The 25,968-nt window shown below is 38.8% G+C and overlaps 1 pseudogene; it reads left to right on the top strand.

Annotated features, from left to right (window-relative positions):
* The first annotated feature begins 2,782 nt into the window (after positions 1 to 2,782).
* Positions 2,783 to 25,179, top strand: LOC149168546 (ubiquitin carboxyl-terminal hydrolase 3 pseudogene; annotated as a pseudogene).
* The last annotated feature ends 789 nt before the right edge of the window (positions 25,180 to 25,968 follow it).

Below are 25,968 nucleotides of genomic sequence, written 5' to 3'. Positions count from 1 at the left end.
ATACTCACACCAAGGAACACCAGATATAAGGTGGAAACCCAGTGTGGGTGAAAACCACCTGCTGCAATATGTCTCTATCTTCTTTCAATTAGAAACTTCTTTTACAATGATTTTGTACTGGTGCAGTCCTTTACCAGTACGCAGGCTACAACCTACAGAGAGCTACAACCCTCTCTCATTTTCCAGTCTCTCTTGGAAGGGAGCTACAACCCCCTTAGCTCTTCTACTTCTTTAAGGACCACGTTTCATTAATTTTCAGACTGGATCCAAGAACATCAAATCATCAAGTACATGTGAATCAACTAATCTCCTTATACAATCAACCAATGAATCACCCAACTTCTCAGAATGATGTAAACAGAAAAGCAATACCAGTAATCTAAACCCAGAACTCTGCAGCAATAGATAAAAGGTAGCCAATAATTATTTCTAAAGGGGTCCGCAACTTCACCAATAGAAGCCTGTGAATATCCACAATTCTTCTATGTCTAGATTGCGCAGATCCGCACCTGATCCTTCTTGTGCTCTGCGTACCTCTGCATCTAGCCCTTCTACTGAACTGCGTACCTCTGCCCAGATCCGCACCTGCACTGTTTGCCCAACAGCGAACCTTCGCACTTGATCCTTCTGTTTCTCTGCGTACCCCTACACCTGCACCTTCTGTTGCGCTGCGTACCTCCGCACCTGTGCCTTCTCCTGCGCTACGTACCTCCACACCTGAACCTTCTGCTGTGCTGCGTACCTCCGCACCTGAGCTGTGGATCGCCTGCGGACCTCCAAATAGGGCCAAATTAACAGTCCTCCAATGTACCACAGACTGTCAGATCCACAGATCTGATCACGTGCCCAAGAGATCACGACCTATCAACAGATCTACCTTACACTTTTCAGATTTCACCTTGATATAGATCTAGCTTTTTAAATCGATTACGCAAAATTTCAGATCGTAAGATATTCAAATTTCACCAGTGACTAGCTAAGTGATCTCCTTTCCTTTTTATACGCAAGCCCTTATTCACACCATGGGAAAAAACCATCGAAAACCAATACAAGGGATCCAAACCGGGGTTCAATAATTTAGATCTTATACCACGGGCCAAAACCATAGGATCATGAACATCGGGCTAAATACCATGAGCCAGACATAAGAATTCCCACGTGCACGCTTTCTCTGCATTGGAGTGAGTGGATTGGGGTCCGCACCTTCTATTCGGATAACCTGCGGACATGACCGCACTTGGTGAATGGTGTGCCTGCAGGCCCGCAGCTTTTGAACGGTGTACCTGCGTACCCCTTATTTTCCATCATTTTGAGAGCCTGAACAGAGATTTCCCACTTGAGAGAGTTACCATCAAGTACAACACCTGTGCCATAGCACCAAACCTGAATCATAGTGCCAACATTTGTTTCCTTTTGGATCCTAGAGTTAGATTCATGTTCAAGTGGCAACTCCACTACTTTCATCTCTTGATTTTCTTGAGCAAAGGTCTCTCTCTATCATCCATTTGATCCCTCATTATTCATCATGGATTACTCATTTACCCCATGTCATTTTACTGATCTTCTCCATGATATACCGGAAGTGGCCATTCATAAACTGTCTTTGTTCTCGGGTGGTGATTCAGTCGCTATTAGAAAGCATCTATGCAGGTTTTCTCGTATAATTCTCATATATTGTAGTTCTCCCCAATATGATCATGAAGATGTCAAAATGTGTCTATTTTCCTTTTCTTTAGAGGGTGATGCTTTGAATTGGTTTAATAATTTTCCTGAATATTCTTTCGCTTCTTTACAAGACATCGTCAATTCTTTTAAAGATAGATATGGTTATCAAGATATCTCGCTTTGTGCCCCTAAAATTATGCAACATAATGAAAGTGATCTTGTGAATGATCGAGTTGTCGATGAAATATTTCAAGACAATCCTCCATATCAAAATGTGCCATCCACCTGTACCGTTGCAGATCAAATCCATGATAGTGGAAAAGTGGGAACAAGCTATCAAATCGGTGTTGACAATGAAAGGGAAAATCATAAGCAAATTATGGAAGAACTAATGCAGCTGGTAAAAAATATGGAGCTTAATCAAGAAAAATTTGTAACTAATTACGTCAAGGATATGAGAACTTTATACACCGACTTGGATAAGTGAGATAAGGAGATGGAAACCATGAAAGCTAATCATGACAGGGAAATTAATTCTATGCAAAACAAGGTATTAACTATGTATGAAGAAATGACCATCATGACATTCGATTATAATAATCAGTTGGCTACCATGCAAGCAAATCATAAGAAAGAGGTATACCATATGCAAAATTGTTTCATGGGCATGAAAGCAAAGAATGACAAAGCAATAAAAGATATGGAAGCTAGTCAAATATGTATTTAGAATAATTTGTTGAGCATGGAGGAAGACCATGCCAAGGAAGTCAATGTTATGAAGGTTGAACACTCTAACCAGATAGATGCCATAATAATACAGGGACAGAAATTTCAGCATCGGTCAGAGGATGAACGAAACAAGGAGACGTCAATAGATCAGAAGCCTCTTTATCTGCTGCAACAAGCTCCATCTTATTATGAGGAGGTCATTTGTTCCATTGAAAAGTGGTTAATTGAAGGTGACACAAATAGAATTGAAAACGATAAAAATTAGATGCAAAATGAAGAAAGACATGTCACACATATCTTACATACTTCATCTGAGAGTTTTGAAGTAGAATGTTCCACGTCATCAGTGATACAGCTTGCCACAAAGAAAAAACGCAAGAGAAAGATAATGAGAAAGCGATTTTATGCATCAGATGGTCGTAAGCAGCTTGATTTTCAGATAGGAAAAAGTGCTACTATATGCAGGATTGGACATGGCACATCTGAGAAACACCTGAAAGATTTACTTGAAAGCAGGCAAATGCTTAGTAGGCACTATATTGAACGCATCTGATGCCATGGGGCATCTTTGTATTGTATTTCTAACCTTATGCCCTGTTATTTCAGTGTTTCATTTTGTAGTTAGATTTGGTTTTCATTTTGTTAGACTAGTTCATAAATGAAGAGCTTATATGTTTCCTGTGCTTAACGTTATATGATGATTTTCGGATGGACGCCACTTATGTTTTGTTGTGTGTTGCTTCGATGCAGATTCTAGATTCTCACATTCCTCTAGTGCAGCAATGTGTCCCCAAGTAGAGCCAGATGTTGACCACTACGTGTCAACGATCCATAGTAGTACACCCCCTTTTTCGAAAAAGGGATAGTGCCTGATCGACGTGTTCCTGCCATCCAGCTATTGTCGTCAGCTTGAGGATCATATTATAATGGAAACCCACTTTTCATGTGTATAATGTAAATAATCTCAGCAAATCCGTGTTGTGTATGTAATCACCTAGGTAAACGTAGTTTTCTGGTAATGATCTACATTCCGGGAGGCTTTTTGTCTCACCAATCCATTCTTGGATGGCTAGCAGAGTTTTCTTTCATTCTACCCCAAAGCCAGAATGGATTTTGTCATTGGAATCTTAGGGGAGTCCTAGTGTTCTATATCGAGTCTATGTAAAAGTGATTTGGGAATAATCCTAACTATTTGGTTAGGTTATTTTATTACAAATTGCTTGATCTGCTAGATTATATTTGTGTCGCAGAACTGGGTAGTTTGTGAGGGTCTTTTGCAAATGAGTTTTCCCCCTTGAGATGTAAGAATGTGAAAATCATGATGTAAAGTGTCTTGAGGTTTAGAAAAATAATTTATCCCCTCATAGGTCCTAGGTCCTAGGTAAATTTAAATTTTCCAGAGGTAAAAGCCGTGGAGCCTTTAAAAAATTAAATCTTAACAGGTCCAGGGACTAAGGTTAATTGATTATTTTGCTAAATTTTATGCCTTGGGTCCCTAGGGTTAAGTCAAAGTCAAAATTTTGAGGAAATAAATGCAAAATTTTAAATTTTGAATTTATTAAAATGCATTAAATTGAAAAATTCGAAATTTCCTCAACATTTAAAATTTCGACGGATGAGATTAAAAGAAATTTTGATCCTCATCAACGGTCGAGATCACTTTGACAAGGATCACTCAAACTAGCCGTTGGAGGATTTATCTTTAAATAGGAGGTCATTTGTGAGTCAGTATCATCCGATCTTTTGATCGTGTACTAAGCAAAAAGCTCTCTTGTAATCTTTTTATGAGCAATAAAGAAAGACTTTGGGGTTAATTTCTGCTGGTGTTATTCTTCATCGAAATGCTGTAAGATGTATTATTTTCACTCATATATTATTTTTGGCCATTGATATAGCTTTCTGAAGAGTGATTTGAGTACATGTATCTTTCTCAGTCGCTGGGGTTTGAATGGTAATTTAAGTTTTGAATATAATAGCAGGTATCTCTATTAAATATGAATTTTATTATCGTTTTCTCGCTCTATGTTGACGACCAGATTGAGTTTTGCAGGAAAATCCTTGATTATTAGATCATCCAGTGTTTAGGGAAGTTCTCAGCTGAACCAGCCGACTCCCGGTCCGTGTTTTCTGAAGAGACCAGTTTAAATTCGATCCTGGGCTTATCATAAGATATTTTTATGGGTGATGCATGAAGGGTTTCAAGCTTAGTACCTCCTCTAAAATTCAAAAAATTATAATTTTTATGTGCTAAATCGTTAGATCTAGCTGTTGGGAGCCGCAAATCATCAGATCTTGGAGTGGAGTCGGACTCACACTCCCTAGATCTGATAGATCTGCCATTTATGTACATAGATCTGTGATTAATTTTAGTTTTCTAACTTGGGTTTTCAGGGTTTTATTGTTTTGTGGGTCTTTTTGTATATCATTTGGGTGTTTTTGGTTGTATTACAGCTACAGATCTGAAGCTGAAAGTTGTGCAGAGTCCCGATCTAGGCCCCAAAGGGTAAGATCTGGATCTCTGGAAGTCCACTAGCATCATTTTTAGCAGAGTTTCTATCTAGAGATTTTGCAATCCAAGAGTTTTAAATTTTTAAAATATGGAATTTTTAAGGGTTTCAAAGAAATCTGAAGCAGAGAGAGCTAAAATTTTTATTAAGATTTTTGGAAAATATTTAGAGGTTCTAGAGGAAGTTCTACAGATTGGCTGCCTAGTTTTTTTTTTTAGTAGGAAAATTTTGATTTTGTGTTCATCCTCTGGGTTTTCAGATACATTATTTTTGAAATTGTTTTGGGATTGTTTTTGTTTCCTGGGGTTTTATTCCTCATCCTTGCTCTCTGCCATATGCTGCTATTCTTTTCGACTCTCGGATTTCTTTTGCCCCACGCAGCTCCTACCATACTTCACAATCACTAAATTGCATCTTCTCTGCTCTTGTACGTGGCATTCACCCCCTTCGCTAAACCTTGTCTTCTGCTCCACCTCTCCACGTAGCCTCCATTTCCCTTCCGCTCTCCTTCTATCCATATGCCCTTCCAACTCCCTCAACGCAACTTTCTTTCATTGCATTATTGCTCAAGCCCGTCTTCCTCCTGCACTCCTCTCCTTTGTCGCAGCTCCTCGTCGTGATCCTCTTTGCCATCAATCCGCTACCACCTGTGTGCTGCCCTTTGGACCTGCATTGAAAAACATCTCCCCTTCGCGCAATTGTATCCATTCTCCCCTCCATCATCTCTCTCTCTACCTACGTCTTCCAAACCTGAGCTCCTCACATTGCCTCCACGTTGCCTTCGTTGAGATTTCACCACAAAACATGTGCAACAACAAACCCTCATCCCTGCGTCCTTCTATCTTCGTTGTTCACTTCCGTAGTTTCCTCCATCGCTGCCAATCCCTCCACGCAGCTCCATTCCTTCCCATCGTTGCCTGCTCTCTGTGTGGTTTCCTTCTGTTGTCAATGCTGCATCCTCCACTCTCGCTGCACGCATTCCTATCCAAGCCATCAAACCTGTACATAAATCACACTTTCGATTTTTACTTTTTGTTTGAGTTCATTTGTGTTTTATGATACTTAGGGTTAGTTTCCTTTATTTCTATTTCATTTTGTTAATTTTGTCATTTTTAATTAAAATTTGAAAAGAAAAAATCAAATTTCGATTTTGGTTTAATTTGTTTCATTTAGATTTTATTTTTGTTTTATTTTGACTTTGATAAAAAATTCTAAAATTCTAAATCTAAAAATTTATAAAATTCAAAAAAAAAACCATTAAAAAAGTTAAAAAAAAATCCAAAAAACATTTTAAAACATTTTTTTTTTTTAAGATTAAGAAAATCTAAAAAAGATTGTGACTCAAAATAAATAAAATTAAGGGGTTGCTTAAACTTTAGAATTTTTAATGTGACCTGTGGCCCATTAAAAATTTTAATTTTTTAACCCTTTGATTAATTTAAATTCGTAAGGAATAATTAAAAATTTTTAACCTAAAGTTCCTTAGTGTCATTTAGTCATTAAATGCATATTTTTCTATGGTCAAGTGCGACAAACGTTTTAAATCAGATTTATTGGAAAAAATTAATTAATTCTAGATCTTGGGCAATTAACGAAAATCATTTAAAATCTGGAATCTCTTGCGTGTTAAAGTTTTGGGCGTTTATATTGGTTATTTATAATTGTCACTGTTTGTCACATATTGGAAAAATTGTTCTGGATAACTTGTCTTCTTACTTAATCTACAGTTAATTGATCATAAAGGCATTGGTCTATAATTGTTTCTATCTTGTGGCCGTGTCTTGTTTACATTGGTGGTTAATATATTCATCTGGTTTAATCGAGATTCATTTAGGTTCATCAAAGTTGTCCCTCATTAAAATCTCCTAGAGTCTGTTTTTCACAGGATATCCTCATCCATTTACCTAGGGACTACCCCTCTTGACTTGTCTAGGAGAGATTCTAAACGGAGTGAGTAAGGATTTAAGAGTGATAGCCCTTACTCTGAGCATTGTCGCATTGCCTAGACACTGCGCGACAACATTTTTGGCGCCGCTACTGAGGACAAATTTTTTTTTGTCCTTGGTCCTCCTGACATTTCTTCGACATTCATCGTTTTAATCATCTCATATTTTCTGCCATTCATTAGCCTGTCAAGCGCACAAAATTTCTTGGAGTCATTTTATCTTTTCATCACCATATCTTTCGTCATCTCGTTAATCATTTCATCTACACCTTTAGCACCTATACTTCTCAGTTTGTTTCTTGTTTGGGTGGCGACTCCACTTCTTCCATTTATTATTTCTCGAACAAGAAGCCCTCCCTTATACCCAGTTGTTTGTTTCCTTTTTGATCCTAGAGTTAGATTCATGTTCAAGTGACGACTCCACTTCTTTCATCTCTTGATTTTCTTGAGTAGAGGTCTCTCTCTTTCATCCATTTGACCCCTCATTATTCATGATGGATTACTTGTTTACCCCATGTCATTTTACTGAACTTCTCCATGATATTCTGGAAGTGGCCATTCATAAATTGTCTTTGTTCTCGGGTGGTGATTCAGTTGCTGTCAGAAAGCATGTATATAGGTTTTCTTGTATAATGCTCATATATTATAGTTCTCCCCAATATGATCATGAAGATGTCAAAATGCGTCTATTTTCTTTTTTTTAGAGGGTGATGCTTTGAATTAGTTTAATAATTGTCTTGAAGATTCTTTCGCTTCTTTACAAGACATCGTCAATGCTTTTAAAGATAGATATGGTTATCAAGATAGCTCGCCTTATGCCCCTACAATTATGCAACAGAATTAAAGTGATCTTGTGAATGATCGAGTTGCCGATGAAAGATTTCAAGACAATCCTCCATATCAGAATGTGCCATCCACCTGTACTATTGCAGATCAAATCCATGATAGTGGAAAAGCAGGAACAAGTTATGAAATCAGTGTCGACAATGAAAGGGAAAATCATAAGCAAATTATGGAAGAACTAATGCAACTAGTAAAAAATATGGAGCTTAATCAAGAAAAATTTGTAACTGATTACGTCATGGATAAGAGAACTTTATACACCCACTTGGAAAAGCGAGATAAGGAGATGGAAACCATGAAAGCTAATCATGATAGGGAAATTAATTCTATGCAAAACAATTTATTAACTATGGTTGAAGAAATGACCATCATGACATTCGATTATAATAATCAGTTGGCTACCATGCAAGAAAATCATATGAAAGAGGTAAACCATATGCAAAATTGTTTCATGGGCATGAAAGCAAGAATGAAAAAGCAATAAAAGATATGGAAGCTAGTCAGATATGTCTTCAAAATAAGTCGTTGAGCATGGAGGAAGACCATGCCAAGGAAGTCAATGATATGATGGTTGAACACTCTAACCAGATGGATGCCATAATAATACAGGTACAGAAATTCCAGCATCGGTCAGAGGATGAAAGAAACAAGGAGACGCCAATAGATCAGAAGCCTATTTATCTGCTGCAACAAGCTCCATCTTATTATGAGGAGGTCATTTGTTCTATTGAAAAGTGGTTAATTGAAGGTGACCCAGATAGAATTGAAAACAATAAAAATCATATGCAAAATGAAGAAAGACATGTCACGCATATCTTACATACTTAATCTGAGAGTTTTGAAGCAAAATGCTCCACGTCATTAGTGATACAGCTTGCCACAGAGAAAAAATGCAAGAGAAATAGAATGAGAAAGTGATTTGATGCATCAGATGGCCGTAAGCAGCTTTATTTTCGGATAGGAAAAAGTCCTACTATATGTAGTATTGGACATGGCACATCTGAGAAACACCCGATAGATTTTCCTAAAAGCAGGAAAATGCTTAGTAGGCACTATATTGAATGCATCTTATGCCATGGGGCATCTTTGTATTGTATTTCTAACCTCATGCCCTGTTATTTCAGTGTTTCATTTTGTAGTTAGATTTGGTTTTTCATGTTGTTAGACTAGTTAATAAATGAAGAGCTTATATCTTTCTTGTGCTTAACATTATATGATGATTTTTGGATGGATGCTACTTATGTTTTATCGTGTGTTTCTTGGATGCAGATTCTGGATTCTCACATTTCTCCAGTGCAGCAATGTGTCCCCAAGTAGAGCCAGATGTTAACAACTACGTGTCAACAACCCATAGCAATACACCACCTTTTTCGCAAAAGGGATAGCGCCTAATCGACATGTTCCTACCATCCAGCTATCATTGTCAGCCTGAGGATCATCTTATAATGAAAACCCAGTCTGCATGTGTATAATGTAAATAATCTCAGCAAATCCGTGTCGTGTATGTAGTCACCTAGGTAAACCTAGTTTTCTGGTAACGATCTACATTCCGGGAGGCTTTTTGTCTCACCGATCCATTCTCAGATGGCCGACAGAGTTTTCCTTTAGCCTACTCCAAAGCTGGAATGGATTTTGTCACTGGAATCTTAAGGGAGTCGTAGTGTTCTAGATCGAATCTATGTAAAAGTGATTTGGGAATAATCCAAACTATTTGGTTAGGTTATTTTATTACAAATTGCTTGATATGCTAGATTATATTTGTGTCGCAGAACTGGGTAGTCTGTGAGGGTCTTTTGCAAATGGGTTTTCCCCTTTGAGATGTAAAAATGTAAAAATCATGATGTAACTTGTCTTAAGGTTTAGAAAAATAATTTATCCACTCATAGTTCCTAGGTCCTAGGTAAATTTAAATTTTCTAGAGGTAAAATTCGTGGAGCCTTTGAAATATCTTAACAGGTCCAGGGACTAAGGTTAATTGATTATTTTGCTAAATTTTATGCCCTGGGTCCCTGGGGTTAAGTCAAAGTCAAAATTTTGAGGAAATAAATGCAAAATTTTAATTTTTAATTTATTAAAATGCATTAAATTGAAAAATTCGAAATTTCCTCAAAATTTAAAATTTCGACGGATGAGATTAAAAGAAATTTTGATCCTCATCAACGGTCGAGATCACTTTGACAAGGATCACTCGACCTAGCCATTGGAGGATTTATCTTTAAATAGGAGGTCATTTGTGAGTCAGTATCATCCGATCTTTTGATTGTGTACTAAGCAAAAAGCTCTCTTGTAATCTTTTTATGAGCAATAAAGAAAGAATTTGGGGTTAATTTTTGCTGGTGTTACTCTTCATGGAAATGCTATAAGATGTATTATTTTCACGCATATATTTATTTTTGTCCATTGATATAGCTTTCTGAAGAGAAATTTGAGTATAGGTATCTTGCTTAGTCACTGGGGTTTGAATGGTAATTTAAGTTTTGAATATAATAGCAGGTATCTCTATTAAATCTGAATTTTATTATCGTTTTGTCTCTCTATGTTGACAGCCGGATTGAGTTTTGCAGGAAAATCCTTTATTATTAAATCATTGGGTCTTCGGGGAAGTTCTCGGCTAAACTAGCGAACTCCCGATCCGTGTTTTCTAAAGAGCCCAGTTTAAATTCGATCCCGGGCTTATCATAAGATATTTTTATGGGTGATGCATGAAGGGTTTCAAACTTAGTACCTCCTCTAAAATTCAAAAAAAAAAAATTTTTATGTGCTAAATCGTTAGATCTGGCTGTTGGGAGTCGCAAATCATTAGATCTGGGAGCGGAGTCGGACTCACACTCCCTAGATCTGATATATTTTCCATTTATGTACATAGATCTGTGATTAATTTTAGTTTTCTCATTTGGGTTTTCAGGGTTTTAGTGTGTTTTGGGTCTTTGTGTATATTGTTTGGGTGTTTTTGGTTGTATTTCAGCTATAGATCTGAAGCTAAAATTTGTGTAGAGTCCCGATCTAAGCCCCGGAGGGTAAGATCTAGATCTCTGGAAGTACATTAGCATCATTTTTAGTAGGGTTTCTGTCCAAAGATTTTTCAATCCAAGAGTTTTAAATTTTTAAAATCTGGAAATTTTAAGGGTTTCAAAGAAATCTGAAGGAGAGCAAGCTAAAATTTTTATTAAGATTTCTGGAAAATATTTAGAGGTTTTGGTGGAGGTTCTGCAGATTGGCTGCTTGGTTGGTTGGTTTTGTTTTTGTTTTTGTTTTTGCTTTTTTTTTTTTTTTTTTTTGTTCTTTTTTTTTTTTTTTTTTTTTTTTTTTTATTTATTTATTATTTTTTTTTTTTTCGAGCAGGAAAATTTCGATTTTCTGTTCATCCTCAGGGTTTTTTAGATAGATTATTTTCAAAATTGTTTTTGGGATTGTTTTTTCTGCCTAGAGTTTTATTCCTCATCCTTGCTCTCTACCATACGTTGCTATTCTTTTCGAGTCTCGGATTTCTTTTGCCCCATGCAGCTCCTACCATACTTCACCATCACTAAACTGTGTCTTCTCTGCTCATGTACGTGGCATTCACCCCCTTCTCTAAACCTTGTCTACTGCTCCACCTCTCCACATAGCCTCCATCTCCCTTCCACCCTCCTGCTTTCTGTATGCCCTTCCAGCTCCCTCATCGCAACTTTCTTTCATTGCATTATTCCTCAAACTCGTCTTCCTCCTGCATGAACTCCTCTCCTTTGCCACAGCTCCTCACTGTCATTCTCTCTGCCATCAATCCGCTACCACCTACGTGTTGACCTTTGGACCTGCGTTGAAAACCCTCTCCCCTTCACGTAGCTGTATCCATTCTCCCCTTTATCATCTCTCTCTCTGCTTGCGTCTTCCAAACCTGAGCTCCTCACGCTGCCTCCACGCTCTCTTCATCAAGCTTTCACCTGCAAAACATGCACAACAACAAACCCTCATCCTCGTGTCCTTTTATCTCCGTTTTTCACTTCCGCAGTTTCCTCCATCGTTGCCAATCCCTCCACGCAGCTCCATTCCTCCCCATTGCTGCCTGCTCTCTGTGTGGTTTCCTTATGTTGTCAATGCTGCATCCTCCACTCTCGCTGCACGCATTCCTGTCCAAGCCTTCAAACCTGCACATAAATCACACTTTCGATTTTTACTTTTTATTTGAGTTCATTTGCATTTTATGATACTTAGGGTTAGTTTCCTTTATTTCTATTTCATTTTATTAATTTTTCATTTTTAATTAAAATTTGAAAAGAAAAAATCAAATTTCAGTTTTGGTTTAATTTGTTTCATTTAGATTTTGTTTTTGTTTTATTTTGACTTTGATAAAAAATTCTAAAATTAAAAATCTAAAAATTTCTAAAATTAAAAAAAAATAAAAATCCAAAAAACATTTCAAAACATTAAATATATATATATATATATATATATATATATATATATATATATATATATATATATATATATTTTTTTTAAGGATTGAGAAAATCTAAAAAATATTTTGTGATTGAGAATAAATAAAATTAAGGGGTTTATTCACTTAAACTTTATAATTTTTAATGTGACTTGTGGCCCATTAAAAATTTTAATTTTTTAACCCTTTGATTAATTTAAATTCCTAAGGAATAATTTAAAAAATGTAACCTAAAGTTCCTTAGTGTCATTTGGTCATTAAATGCATATTTTTCTATGGTCAAGTGTGACAAACATTTTAAATCAGATTTATTGGGGAAAAAAATTAATTCTAGATCTTGGGCAATTAATGAAAATCATTTAAAATCTGGAATCTCTTGCATGTTAAAGTTTTGGGCGTTTATATTGGTTATTCATAATTGTCACTGTTCGTCACATATTGGAAAAGGATAACTTGTTTTCTTACTTAATCTACGGTTAATTGATCATAAAGGCACTGGTCTATAATCGTTTCTATCTTGTGGTCATGTCTTGTTTACATTGGCGGGTAAACTATTCATCTGGTTTAATCGAGAGTCATTTAGGTTTATCAAAGTTGTCCCTCATTAAAATCTCCTAGAGTCTATTTTTCACAGGCTATCCTCATCCATTTACCTAGGGACTACCCCCCTTGACTTGTCTAGGAGAGAGTCTAAACGGAGTGAGTAAGGATTTAAGAGTGACAATCATTACTTTGATTGTTGTTGCGGTGCCTAGACACTGTGCATGACAACAGAACCTTCATGACATCTACTTGCTACAACATCAACATCCTACATACATATTGACATATCTCTAACATATTCAATGTCAAGGGTCTCCTTTTTTTTTCAGACATCATCAGAGTTTTCATACCTTTTCCATGGAGATATCATGGTAAATTCCTCTAGTTATCGTATGTTGATTTCCTTTTCTATGTGACCATAGGGTCATCTTTCATTACTTCCATCCATAGTTCCTTCATCTTTTTCAAACATCTCATATTCCATATGAGGACATATTATGTTGATTTCATCTAGTCAATATGTGAACCATGCCTTCAGCATACTTCCAATGAAGGAGATCCATTTATTTTGATCATACTCATGAGGTAGAGTATCCATCCATGTTATTTGCAACTACAAGATGACATGACTCAATTCATTAAACATGTGCATACATACCTCTTTTCTTCCTTTGGTCATTTAGACTTCCTTTAGAAATTTCTTTCCTTTTATTGAAAGTACTTCAACCATATCGACATGTTTCATTTCTCTATCATCATACCATCATTCAAAAAATGAACCATGGTGGAATTCTTAGTAAGACACTTCTTCTAAGAGATGAACCTTCTAATGAAGTTTCCAACAAAGGATCCGGATTATCCTAATCTTGCAAATACTCCTTCAAAATGATGTATAATGAGTTCTACAATAGATGGATTTCTTCTAACCATGTGCACTAACATGCTTTCAATGAGGTTACCAAGAGCTACTTTCTTCTAATGATGACTGTCATAGACTTCTACGTCAGCTATCTTTCAATCTTCTTATGTTGATGTCATGAGCTCTTGTTTCAATGCTATGTTATAATGATTCCATCTCCTAAATTATGCATCCTGCCATAATGCTTTTCTTCTTGGCTTCCATGGAGGAGGACTTTTTCACCCTTCTCTCCATCTTACAGTGAACCAAACATCCATGGTTATACAAATTCCTTCTTCCATCATGTTTCTTAAAACAAAGTCTCAACCCATCCATCTTTACTTTTTGTACCTGCAATATTTGACAAGCACTCCAAGAAAAGTATATGATACCAAAACATGTTGCCAAGATTTCTTTCTAGTGTTTTCATGCAATCATGGGGTCATCCTAGGGCTTATAAAATTCAAACACTAGATTAGATTCTATTCCCTCTTTACGTCATGCTAGGCTTCATCCTTTCCCTAGATTACTAACAAACCCAAGAATCATATTTTCAACCCTAAAACATAAAATATATCATACATACCTATTGATGGTGCTAGACCCACCAACATGTCAAGGGGATCTCCCCAGTAAGAAGTCCCAATTATACCTCAGACAGTTTGTTGTAGGAGTCCCAACAATGGGTCGTAAGGTAATGCCTTGACCATGATGTCGCACAGAGGCAAGTAAGATAACTCTCTCAGTAGCAAGGATGTGACTATTGCAGTGAGTCAAGGGATGAGTATGAGAGGTTCCAACACTTCAAAGGGAGAGGAAGGTGAAGGTGACTTCCAGGTTGAAAGGGATCAATCCCAACTTGGCTTGGAACACACAACACAAAGGACATGCACAACTTCCGACAGAGCAGTCGACACGGATGCGACAGTCACAACATAGAAGGTAAGATAACACGGACAACACTCACAGATCAGTCTGATACGAGTGTGACGGTTGATATAACCAGGTTCATGAGAAAGGTATGTCTAATTTTCGGCAGAGCAGTTGACATGGATGGTGACAAAATTAATAACATATGCAACACATTAACAACAAGATTCATGTAATTGCATACAAATCAGTTCATACAAAAGTACATAAGTTAAACAACATATATCATTAAGGAAACTGGAACAGTCCAACTACAATAACAACATATGCATGAAAATGTACTGGCTCTTATTATAAAAAAAGTGTAAGTCACAATCATACAATACACCATATAAAATTGCTAGCCCCATCGGTGGAATGTTACAGCCACATCCACCTGCTCCTCTAAAGAGATGTACTATCTCCATGCAGTGGAGAAGCCAAGGCACATTACAATACTGTCCAAGCCTTCTTCAAGATAGTCTTAATAGAAGCTTGGTTGACCAAAAGCCTATACAATGAGTTATGAGGGACTATTTATAGCAAAGGGTGGGGTGACCCTTGACATTCCCCTTTGTGACAGTTCAACTACCCTCATGACTCTTCACCTACTCTACGACTGTTACATCCAATTGTTGACATTCGACTTACACTTGACATGACTCAACATTACAATGCACATGTACTCATGTGAGACAACATGGCTTGAGCAAGCCTTGAAAGACATCACTGACACTCGGTCCATTGTGGTGAGACCAACTCTTAGACAATCTTGTGATGGTGAAGCTGGTGAGATGATGCCAAGCTTGGTTGTCCGTGATGGTGTGCATGCACCTCATGGTAACATCTTGCTGAAGTGAACTCTTGCCTCCATTGCAACCAGTGCGTTGGTTCGGCCCCTTCATCCAACTCGTCTGCTAACACGTGCCTAGTCTTCTTAGGTACGGTATCAGAAACACACTGATGCATATTGTCTGTGTTGATCTTCAAGTGTGTGTTGGTGGTCATGCACATCAACTTGCAGAAGTGCATTTTCATCCCTAGTTGGACTTGCTTCTTATCTTCACCTTGGTGAGTGTGTTGAATGGATTGGATTTCATGCATGCACTCAACGACATGCATGTTGTTGGATCCTTTGCATGCGATCAACAACAACGCTCACCATGTTTGCTCTGTGTCAGCTGCTGGGATGGATCCTTAACTTGTACTAGCACAGTTTCATCCGTGAGTGAATGTTGCGCTCATTCTTGTTCTTGTTCCTGCTGCAACTCATTGGACTATCTGTGCAGCTTCATGTTCTTCCTGAGTTGCTGCTTCAACACATGCAACTCCTTCTTTGTTCCACTTTCTGCCTCCGTGAAATCTTCATGATGTGTCATCACTTCATAGCCCAAGTCTCCACAGTTGCTTTCATTATCAGTGGATCTGCTTGATCTTGCAACTTTGCTCTTCCTCTATGTTGTCAACAACCTTCCTCTTGCATCTGCTACGTTCACTACATTCAGTATGTTGCCTTCAGCTACTGTTCATGATGTTGCTCACTGTGATGCTGCTGCTTGATGTCCTTGTCCACGAACAACTTGATGTCTTCATGAGTAGGTAAGGCCATGGACACTTGATCGACTGCATCCCCAAGTGTGCTCTGAACAGTGTCTTCATCTCTGCTCTCTTAGAGACCATTGTACCTGTACTGCTGAGAGGCAGATGAACACCTGTGATAGGTAGAGACATGGTAACACTCATAAAAACCAATATGTCAGTCAAAAACCAAAATGAACATGAGAACTAACTTACAACATACCTAGGTGAATGATTATGAAGGTTGTGTAATTTCATCTGGGAGGTCGGGAGATTGACTGCCAAGACTGCACAAGGCATAATCCAAGCTGTTGGGAGACTGACTGAATGCTGAAACTGCAAAATGCGTAATCCAGTTGGGAAATTGGCTTCTGGGATTGCACAATGTGTGATGAAAACCCATGCATGCAAGTCTGTTTTTCTCAGTCCCGGAGGGAACGGTCAACTCAGCTGCACATGCAAGAGACTGCTTGACTATTGGAGAAAAATGCACATTCCTAACTGTAAGCTGGGTTGACTGCCCTAGGGGATTTTACAATTTCTGGGCCCAACAGCTAACTACTACCTAGATTTGCACAAATCTTGGGCTGAACTGCCTGTTGATGGGAAAATTTTCCAAAATCCTATTGGGAGGGTTGGCTGGTAGGATTGCGCAATCCTGGAGCCCAGCAAGCTGTCAGAGGGAATTGCGTAATTCCTGGAGGGAAGGCTGGTTTCCCTCTAGAAATGTGCAAATTTCATTGGGAAGCTACTCAGCCTACAATTGGACCAAGTAAGGATGAGCAACCTGTGAAGGGAAAAGATCAAACTGTGATCGACAGAGTGCCTTTGAGCAAGAAATACACTGAAGCTTTAGGACTTGACGAAGCAAGGAAATTTGCTGTGAAGGTTGGTAGGGAGGCTCCAAAACAGGTCAAGGAAAATTTTTGGAGGGTGGTTGTAGCCGCTACAACACTTGGCAACAAAATGGTAGAACTTCAACTCTCTTAATGGACCTTGTTCGTGAAAAGCAAGTCTAACACCTCCGGAAGTATTATTCAGCTCTCAGCTCGTCTTGGCTTCACACTAGCTTGATTGTAAGATGTAGCATCTGCTAGATTCTTGGTCGATTGACACACATTCCAAGCCAAGGCAACACAATTGTTTCAATTGGAGTTGAGGGGTATACAAGTGCACAAGCAGTATAGTTTTTAGAGTCTAAGTTTCATCTCTAGTGTTGCTCCACTGCCAGCAGGCCCAGACAGTACCCGGTGGAGTCACATAGGAACACAAGCATGGATTTGCTGCCAGCGAGCCTGGTTAATACCTCGACGGAGTTGCTTGCATCACCTCCCTATGTAGGAAGCCTTTCTCTGCTTTCGCCTTATTCATTTTTTATTTTGATTTTTTTTACTTTTCATTTTTTCCATTTTTCATTTTCACTGTGCATAGCAGTTATTCATTTCATAGGTGGAAGAGAGATCTCAACATATTGAGAGAAGAATATGTTTTTCCAACAAAGAAGTAGCTTAATGTATCTCTGACATGCTTGTTAAGATTCCCCCCTCACCTTACTCTACTTGACTAAGCTAACAAGGGTTAACCCAAAAACAATCAACTAGAGAAGGTGACACTAGTTAGCATGCAAGCGTTGTGTTTACACCAAGGTTCACTTCGAAGAGTATGTATTTTCCTTCGACGTATCATAAACTAAGAGTAACAAGTTCATCATACAAAGGCAAGATGACAGATAACCAAGTAGTGATAGTTGTACAAACCCTCTTGTATTTTACCCAGCTCGTTTCATGAGTCACACATGGTTTCATGCAATCTATCCTATGAACGAAACAAGTGAACGAACTAACAATTAACAAAGAAAAGAAAGAGAAGAAGTGAAAATGAAAGAGAAACAAGCAAACAAAGCATGTAAGCAAATAATCATGCAAGAAAACAACTAAAAGCAAACACTACTACTCCTACACTAACAGTGCAAGGGCCTGATCACGTGAAGTGATACTTCCAATGCAGCCACTGACGCATTGGTAGATCCATGTGGGTGAAGGCTTGGTCCGCGAGTAACCCAGTTGTGTGGACCAACATACAAGAAAGATATAACAGTGAAGATAGCCACACTTTGTGTTTCAAAGTGCTCACGGGACATAAGTGAGTGCATATGCATGAAGGACAGTCCGTGGACTTATCATGGTGTTGTGTGACACTACATGCAACTTTGAAGCACAAGCACACTCTTGACTGTGACATGCAAGCAAACAAAAGAAACAAAGATAACTTGTGTCACGCACGAGTGCTTGCAATATAAGACTCCTCCAATGCATGAGCAATGGGATCATGCAGTTCGAGTGGAGGAAGTGTGATCTGAGTGTTAGATTGATCTTGAGTGCATACAGATGAGTGACAATGAGCCTTGAGTGTTTAAACAATTTCCTAATTGAAAGAGAAACCAAGCTCAGGACAACGAGGGCTTGACATAACCATCAACTCGGGCTGAAGTGCCTCAACGGTCTGTGGGGTTTCGACTTCGTTGAAAGATGGATCTTCGTAGACCAGTGGCTTAAACGGATTAACAATGAGTGAATCAACATCATGATCAGATGATGAGGTGAAGAGATCACGACAACCAAGATTAGAAAATTTAGGATGTTGGTCGGCATCCTCATGATTTGACGAATCACATAGAGGGGTAGATGATAAGGAAGGATGTTCACCATCTGCATTTCCGGAAAGATCAAATGAAAGATTAAGTAGATTTTCAATGAATGATTGGTCCTCTCCATTGTTGGATGATGGGCTAACATACAGTGTGTCCTTCAAAAGATCAACAATGGGTGCATCAGTAGATGAAGACACACATGAAAAATCATGGATGGAAGGCTCACCAACGATGTTAGGAAAGAACGGAGGGGGCTCGGATGGAAGGGATTCATCCTTCACCGAGTGTTGATGCTCAAGTTCCCACACATACTCTTCAGGAATGATAGCGCATGTTGGTTGTGAAACACCAACTCCATAAATGGATTGTTCCTCATTCACAACAAGTGGAGAGTCCGGAATGGACAACACAAGACAACATCATCCAAAGGAACACCAGGGTGTGAAGATGGAGGTCGAAAAAAGGAATGCATATGAGATCTCGAAGGACTCACGACAAAATCTGGTCGAAGATTGTGTGGAGTGATGTTGGGAGGGTGTGAAGGTTGAACAAGTGTGTGAACATGATCCTGAACATCATAGGGTGATGGTGGAACTGTTGAATGAGGGAGGCGGACAATCCGTTGAGACAGTGCCTGCTCCCACATGAGCTTATGCAGTTCCATCAATGAATAATGTTGAGTGAGGCTTGATATCAAGCTTCCTCTTGGGACGAGCTGATTTCTTAAGACAATACTTGAACCAATCCCAAAGATAAGCGAACTTCATCTGGCTCCTTAGAGATTGAAACTGTAAGTCACGGAAGCGCTGCCAAAAATAAATAATGGATTCATACGAAGCTCTTTGTTGTTGTAATAGTTTATGATCAAGATGGTCTAGATCAAATGGATGGAATGTGTCTTCAATAAGATCACAAAAGTGCTCACATGAGTGCAGGGTGTCAGCCGGTAGGTTGAGCACCCAACAAAATGGGGATTCGCGAAGTGTGAATGCAAGCAGTAGACCAGACTGTTCGTTAGTAAAACTCATATTCCTCATAAATCCTGGAACAGAAGTTATGTAAGTGCTCAGGCCAGGCCAGTTTTCCTTCACCATAATATGTGTTAGTGGACAAGAGATTTAAAAGCTTCCCCGAGGTGGAGACATCTTCACAATTCAAAAAACACCTTGGGGGAAGAAGAATACAAGACTCCATGAAAGATATGCAAAGGTTCAAAACTGGACGAGAGGACAATGCCTATCATCAGGTCCTCCTTCTAGTGCCAAAAATGTTGACGGTGCTAGACCTACCAACATGTTAAGGGATCTCCTCAGTAAGAAGTCCCAATTAGACCTCAGACCGTTTGGTGTAGGAGTCCCAGCAGTGGGTCGTAAGGTAATGCCTTGACCATGATGTTGCATAGAGGCAGGTAAGATAACTCTGTCAGTAGCAAGGGTGTGACTGATGTAGTGAGTCAACAAATGAGTATGAGAGGTTTCAACACTTCAAAGGGAGAAGAAGGTGAAGGTGAGTTCTAGGTTAAAAGGGATCAGTCCCAACTTGGCTAGGAACACACAACATAAAGGACATGCATAGCTTCCGGGAGAGCAGTTGACATGGACGATGACATCATTAATAACATATTCAACACATTAACAACAAGATTCATATAATTTCATATAGATTAGTTCATACAAAAGTACGTAAGTTAAACGACATATGTCATTAAGGAAACCAGAACAGTCCAACTACAATGACAACATATGCATGAAACTGTGTTGCCTATTATTATAAAAGAAGTGTAAGTCACAATCATACAATACACCATGTAAACCTGCTAGCCCCATCAATGGAACATTACAGCCACATCTGCCTGCTCCTCTAAAGAGATGTACTAGCTTTGTGCAGTGGAGAAGCCAAGGCGCATTACAATATTGTCCAAGCCTTCTTTAAGATAGTCTTAGTAGAAGCTTGGCTGACCAAAATCCTACACAATGAGTTATGAGGGACTATTTATAGAAATGGGTCGGGTGACCCTTTACATTCCCCTTTGTGGCAGTTCAACTACCCTCATGACTCTTCACCTACTCTATGACTGTTACACACAACTGTTGACATTCGACTTACACTTGACATGACTCAACATTACAATTCACATGTACTCATGTGAGACAACATGGCTTGAGCAAGCCTTGCAAGACATCACTGACACTCGGTCTGCTATGGTGAGACCAACTCTTAGACATGTTTGTGATGGTGAAGCTGGTGAGATGATGCCAAGCTTGGTCGTCCATGATGGTGTGCATGCACCTCATGGTGACATCTTGCTGAAGCGAACTCTTGCCTCCGTTGCAACTGGTGCATTGGTTTGGCCCCTTCATCCAACTCGTCTACTAACATGCACCTGGTCTTCTTGGGTAGGTTGAACCAACAAAACACTGATGCATAGGATTTGTGCTAATCTTCAATTGTGTGTTGGTGGTCATGCGCATCAACTTGCCAAAGTGCATGTTCAGCCCCAGTTGGACTTGCTTCTTGTCTTCACCTTGGTGAGTGCGTTGAATGGATTGGATTGAATGCGTGCGCTAAATGACATGCATGCTGCTAGATCCTTTGCATGTGATCAACAACACTGCTCACCATGTCTACTCTGTGTCAGCTGCTGGGATGGATCCTTAACTTGTATTGGAGCAGTTTCATCCATGAGTGCATGTTGCACCCACTGCTGTTCATGTTCCTTCTGCAACTCATTGGACTATCTATGTAGCTTCATGTTCTTCCTGAGTTGCTGCTTTAGCACATGCAACTCCTTCTTTGTTCCAGCCTTTTCCTTCGCGCGATCTTCATGACTCGTCGTCACTTCATAGCCCAAGTCTCCAAAGCTGCTTTCATTATCAGTGGATCTACTTGATCTTGCAACTTTGCTCCACCTCTATGTTGTCAACAACCTTCGTCTTGCATCCACTGCATTCGCTGCCTTCAACTGTTGTTCATGATGTTGTTCACTGTGATGCTGCTGGTTGATGTCCTTGTCCACGAACAAGTTGATGTCTTTGTGAGTAGGTAAGCCCATGGACACTTGATCGATTGCATCCCCAAGCGTGCTCTGAATGATGTCTTCGTCTTTGCTCTCTTGGAGACGATTTTACCTATACTGCTGAGAGGGAGATAAACACCTGTGATACCTGGAGACATGGCAACACTCATAGCAAACAAGTTCTCAGTCGAAAACCAAAATGAACATGAGAACTAAATTGCAACATACCTGGGTGAATGATCATGAAGGTTGCACAATTTCGGTCGGGAGGTCAGGAGACTGACTACTAAGACTGCACAAGGCACAATTCAAGCTGCTGGGAGACTGACTGGCTACTAGAACTGCAAAATGTACAATCTAGTTGGGCAGTTGGCTACTAGGATTGTGCAATGTGTAATTCTAGGTGGGAAAGACTGCTAGCCCAGGGACAATTTGCGCAAATTTTTGGGCCAAGTAGCCACTGACCTCCAGAAATTCGAAATTCAGTCCAGAAGGCTAGTGTTGGGCCAAAATGTCGAAATCTGGAGAGGAAGGTGAGCCTTCATTCTCCAGATTGTGCAATGCAACCTTGGTGAAGGCAGAGACCGGGCCAAGGTTGTCTCGACTCGTCGACGGGCAACTGAAAGCAAGTAAGTCGATGAAATGCATGGCGACACTAAGTGATAGTAGAAGTGATTAATAGTGCATGAAAAACATGAATGAAAGATTCAAAAAATAGATCAACATGCATGTGGGTGAGGTAGTTCTCTGGTTGGGTGAACGTCTGTGCAAAACAGTTTCATGCATGTGACAATAGTGAGATAGCAACGAAAATTGAAACAGAGCTAGGACAAGCTAGTATACATGTAAACGACAACAAGAATTCAAATAAATCAAGCAAACATCACTCACACAAGTGAATACACAAAAGGTGACAGAAATGCAACACAAGGCATGGGAAGCGAGCTTACCCCAAAACAGCTGAGCTTAATGTGTTGACTACTCCTAGATGTGATGTGGGATGTCAGAGCTACAAGGTTGATTTGAGTAATCAGATCTGCAGTGTCTAGTTGATGAGTTTTGATAACATCGAGGTTATGACGCGCATGCCACAAATCTAGGGGAAGTGACACTTGGAGGGAGGTTTTTGAATTGTTCCTTGCATGTAACCTCCAACTGCTAAACATAGATCCCTGAAACAAGGGATGCCTTTGCATGTTTCCTTGGGAGAGACAGCTCATGCATGCAAGTCTATTTTTCTCAGTCCTGGAGGGAACCGGTCAACTCAACTGCACATGCAAGAGACTGCTTGACTGCTAGAGAAAAATGCACATTCCTGACTATAAGCTGGGGTAATTGCCTAATGGGATTGCGCAATTTCTAGGCCCAGTAACTGATTGCTACCTAGATTTGCGCAAATCCTTGGCTGAACTACCTGTTGATGGGAAACATTGTGCAAATCTTGCTGGGAGGGTTGGCTGGCAGGATTGTGAAATCCTGAAGCCCAATAGGTTGTCAGAGGGAATTGTGCAATTCTTGGAGGGAAGGTTGGTTTCCCTCTAGAAATGCACAAATTTCACTTGGAAGTTGCTCAGCCTGTAGTTGGACCAAGTCTGAATGAGTAGCCTATGAAGGGAAAAAATCAAACTATGATCGACAGACTTCCTTTGAGAAAGAAAGACACTAAAGCTTGAGGACTTGACGAAGCAAGGCAAGTTGTTGTGAAGGTTGGTAGCGAGGCTCCAAAATAGGCTAAGGAAAAATTTTGGAGGGTGGTTGTAGCCACTACAACAATACCTTATGGTTACCTTCCTTTGTCATGATGATTTGCAATTATGGATTCCATCTTCATTGATCTACTTTAGGGTGTAAGATATTCTTCAATGTACTCATATGTTCCTTCTTTCAAGTATATGATTTCCACAAATCCCTTCGACCGATGTCCCTACAGCTTCATAGGCCTTTATGAAAAATTGATTGCTGCAAAAAATCTCCAACTTGAGAGGAAAACCCACCATAATCCTTTATCTTCTTATATACCTTTAATTGACAAATAACAAGACCTCTGACCCTTGACCAAGACTCCCCAAGACAAATTCAAATCTTTCCTTGATGTGCTTTCCTTCCTTCAAGTCAACGTTGGTCAAAATTGATTTACAATTGTTAGATGATCCAAAAATAAAATATTATCATAGGTTATAAAGTTGGAATAAAATAATTATTAATTTAAGATATTAAATTAATAATTATTATTCTAGAATGTTTAATTATTTAATGGAGACATTTAGAATTAGTATATTGTTGTAACAAGATATGACTCTCCAAAAGTGTCGTATCTTAGGCTCTATTTTAGGAGATTTGTTAGCTAGTTGTTTTGAATAGCATTTAATGTAAATGGACACTTGTTATTTAATAAGTGATCCATAATTAGAGGTAGTTAGGACATGGAGCTTATAAATAGCTCATTGCAAGAGTGTTTGGTTGTTTGGGTGTAAACTCTTGCAAAATCAAATATGTAATTATTTTTTTCTAATTAATAAACTTACATGTCTGAGGACACTTCTGCCATTATTGTGGTATCAGAGCTCCAGTGATGCTGCAGTTGACGTGAGGAGGAGATTCCAGCTCTACAAGTTTTTGGAAAACTCCATTGAATTGTTTAGCGAATTTTTGGTATGAAATTTGTCAAGTTTTTGTTGAAAAGAGAAGAAATTTTATTATTTTATTGATTTTAGATTTTGAAATCTGAAAATCAATTTTTTGAATTATTATAAAAATTGTTGTTTCTTGGATTTCTATTATTTTAGTGCCATATTCGATGGCTTGTTCTGTGTGGAACGTTTTTGTGTGGGGTATATTTGTGTAGTAGAGCGTGGAAACTTGTGTTAGCTGTAATCTTCCTTTATCCACTTAATGATGCGACTAACATTAAGAGATCACCTGAGGAGCAACAAGTTGCTGATGATGGATAGAAGGGAGTGAGCAGCAATGTTTATTTCATGCAACAAACTGTTGAAAATGCCTGTGGAACTGTTGCCATCGTCCACGCAGCAGGCAACATTTTACCACAACTCCATATCCGTAATGGATCTTTTTTTGAAAGATTCTTTACATCCACTGTAGAGATGACCCCAGTAGAGAGGGATGAATTCCTCAAAAATGATACAGAATTAGAGAGTGCACATTCTGTTGCAACAAGTGCAGGTCATACTGTTGCTCCTGATCTGCGCGTTAATGTGGATCTGCGTTTTGTTTGCTTAACTTGTGTCGATGGAAAATTATACGAACTTGATGGAAGGTGGCCTTCTCCTACATGCCATGGACCCAGTTCACCTGAAACTTTATTGAAGGATGCTGTCGGAGTCATTCAAAATGTTAGCAAGAAAATTCCTGATTCAGTGAATTTTAGTGTCATAGCCCTTTCAAAGAAAACCTAAGCCTGTACCATATTAATTGTTATTCTGGAGTGCTCTTCTGGGCTCTTAATGGTGGGGCTCTTCTGGGGATAGCTTCATCTTTTGAGAAATGTTCAAATGTTGTGGTTGGGAGATCATAAAATTTAAATTGAGATACAAAATCAAGAATTCTTTTAGCTACTGAAACTTAATGCTAGTGTTGTTTGTAGTGCGATTTGGGTATTTGCAGCAATTTTTTTTGCAGTTTGTTTTTTTTGCAGTGAAACCAAAAGTTGATCTACAATTAAAATTGTTGCAACAAAAATTGACTGAAGGAGGTGATGTTCTTGAATATATCTCAAGACTTAAGAATATTAGGCAGGAAATCATTAATGCTGGTTTTCCAGCAATAGATGATAGTTTTATGGTAATAATTGTAATTGTTGGACTTCCTTCTTCCTACACGCATTTTTTGGAGACTTTACAATTAATGGGAAATTAGAGAAACTAAAGTTTGATGAGCTCTGGGAAATGTTGACCCAACATGATAAAACCGTTGGGAAGAAGAAGAAAGTTGGTGAAGATGTTTTTTCACAGAGGCCAGCACTAGTAAATCATTAGCAGGTAGTTCTCGAAGCAGAGGCATAGGGAATTTCAATCAGAATCAAGTAGCACATAACGTAAAAAGTCGAGGTCAAAGCTAAAGCAGAGGAAACAACTTTAATATAGGCAACAGTTCAGGAATGAGTAATTTTCAAGGTAGAGGAAACAACCGAGGAAGAGGAAATTTTCAAGGACAAGGAAATAATAATCAAGGTAGAGGACAATCTCAAAATAGAAGTCAAAGCAGAGGTAGAGGGAAATCTTCATGAAGAGGAAGAGACTTAAGTCAAA

Source organism: Pinus tabuliformis, chromosome 4_2, assembly GCF_031772625.1.
Source record: "Pinus tabuliformis cultivar Carrire ecotype Pingquan chromosome 4_2, CPIR1, whole genome shotgun sequence".
NCBI lineage: Eukaryota > Viridiplantae > Streptophyta > Pinopsida > Pinales > Pinaceae > Pinus > Pinus tabuliformis.
This window is presented reverse-complemented; position numbering and strand designations above follow the sequence as displayed.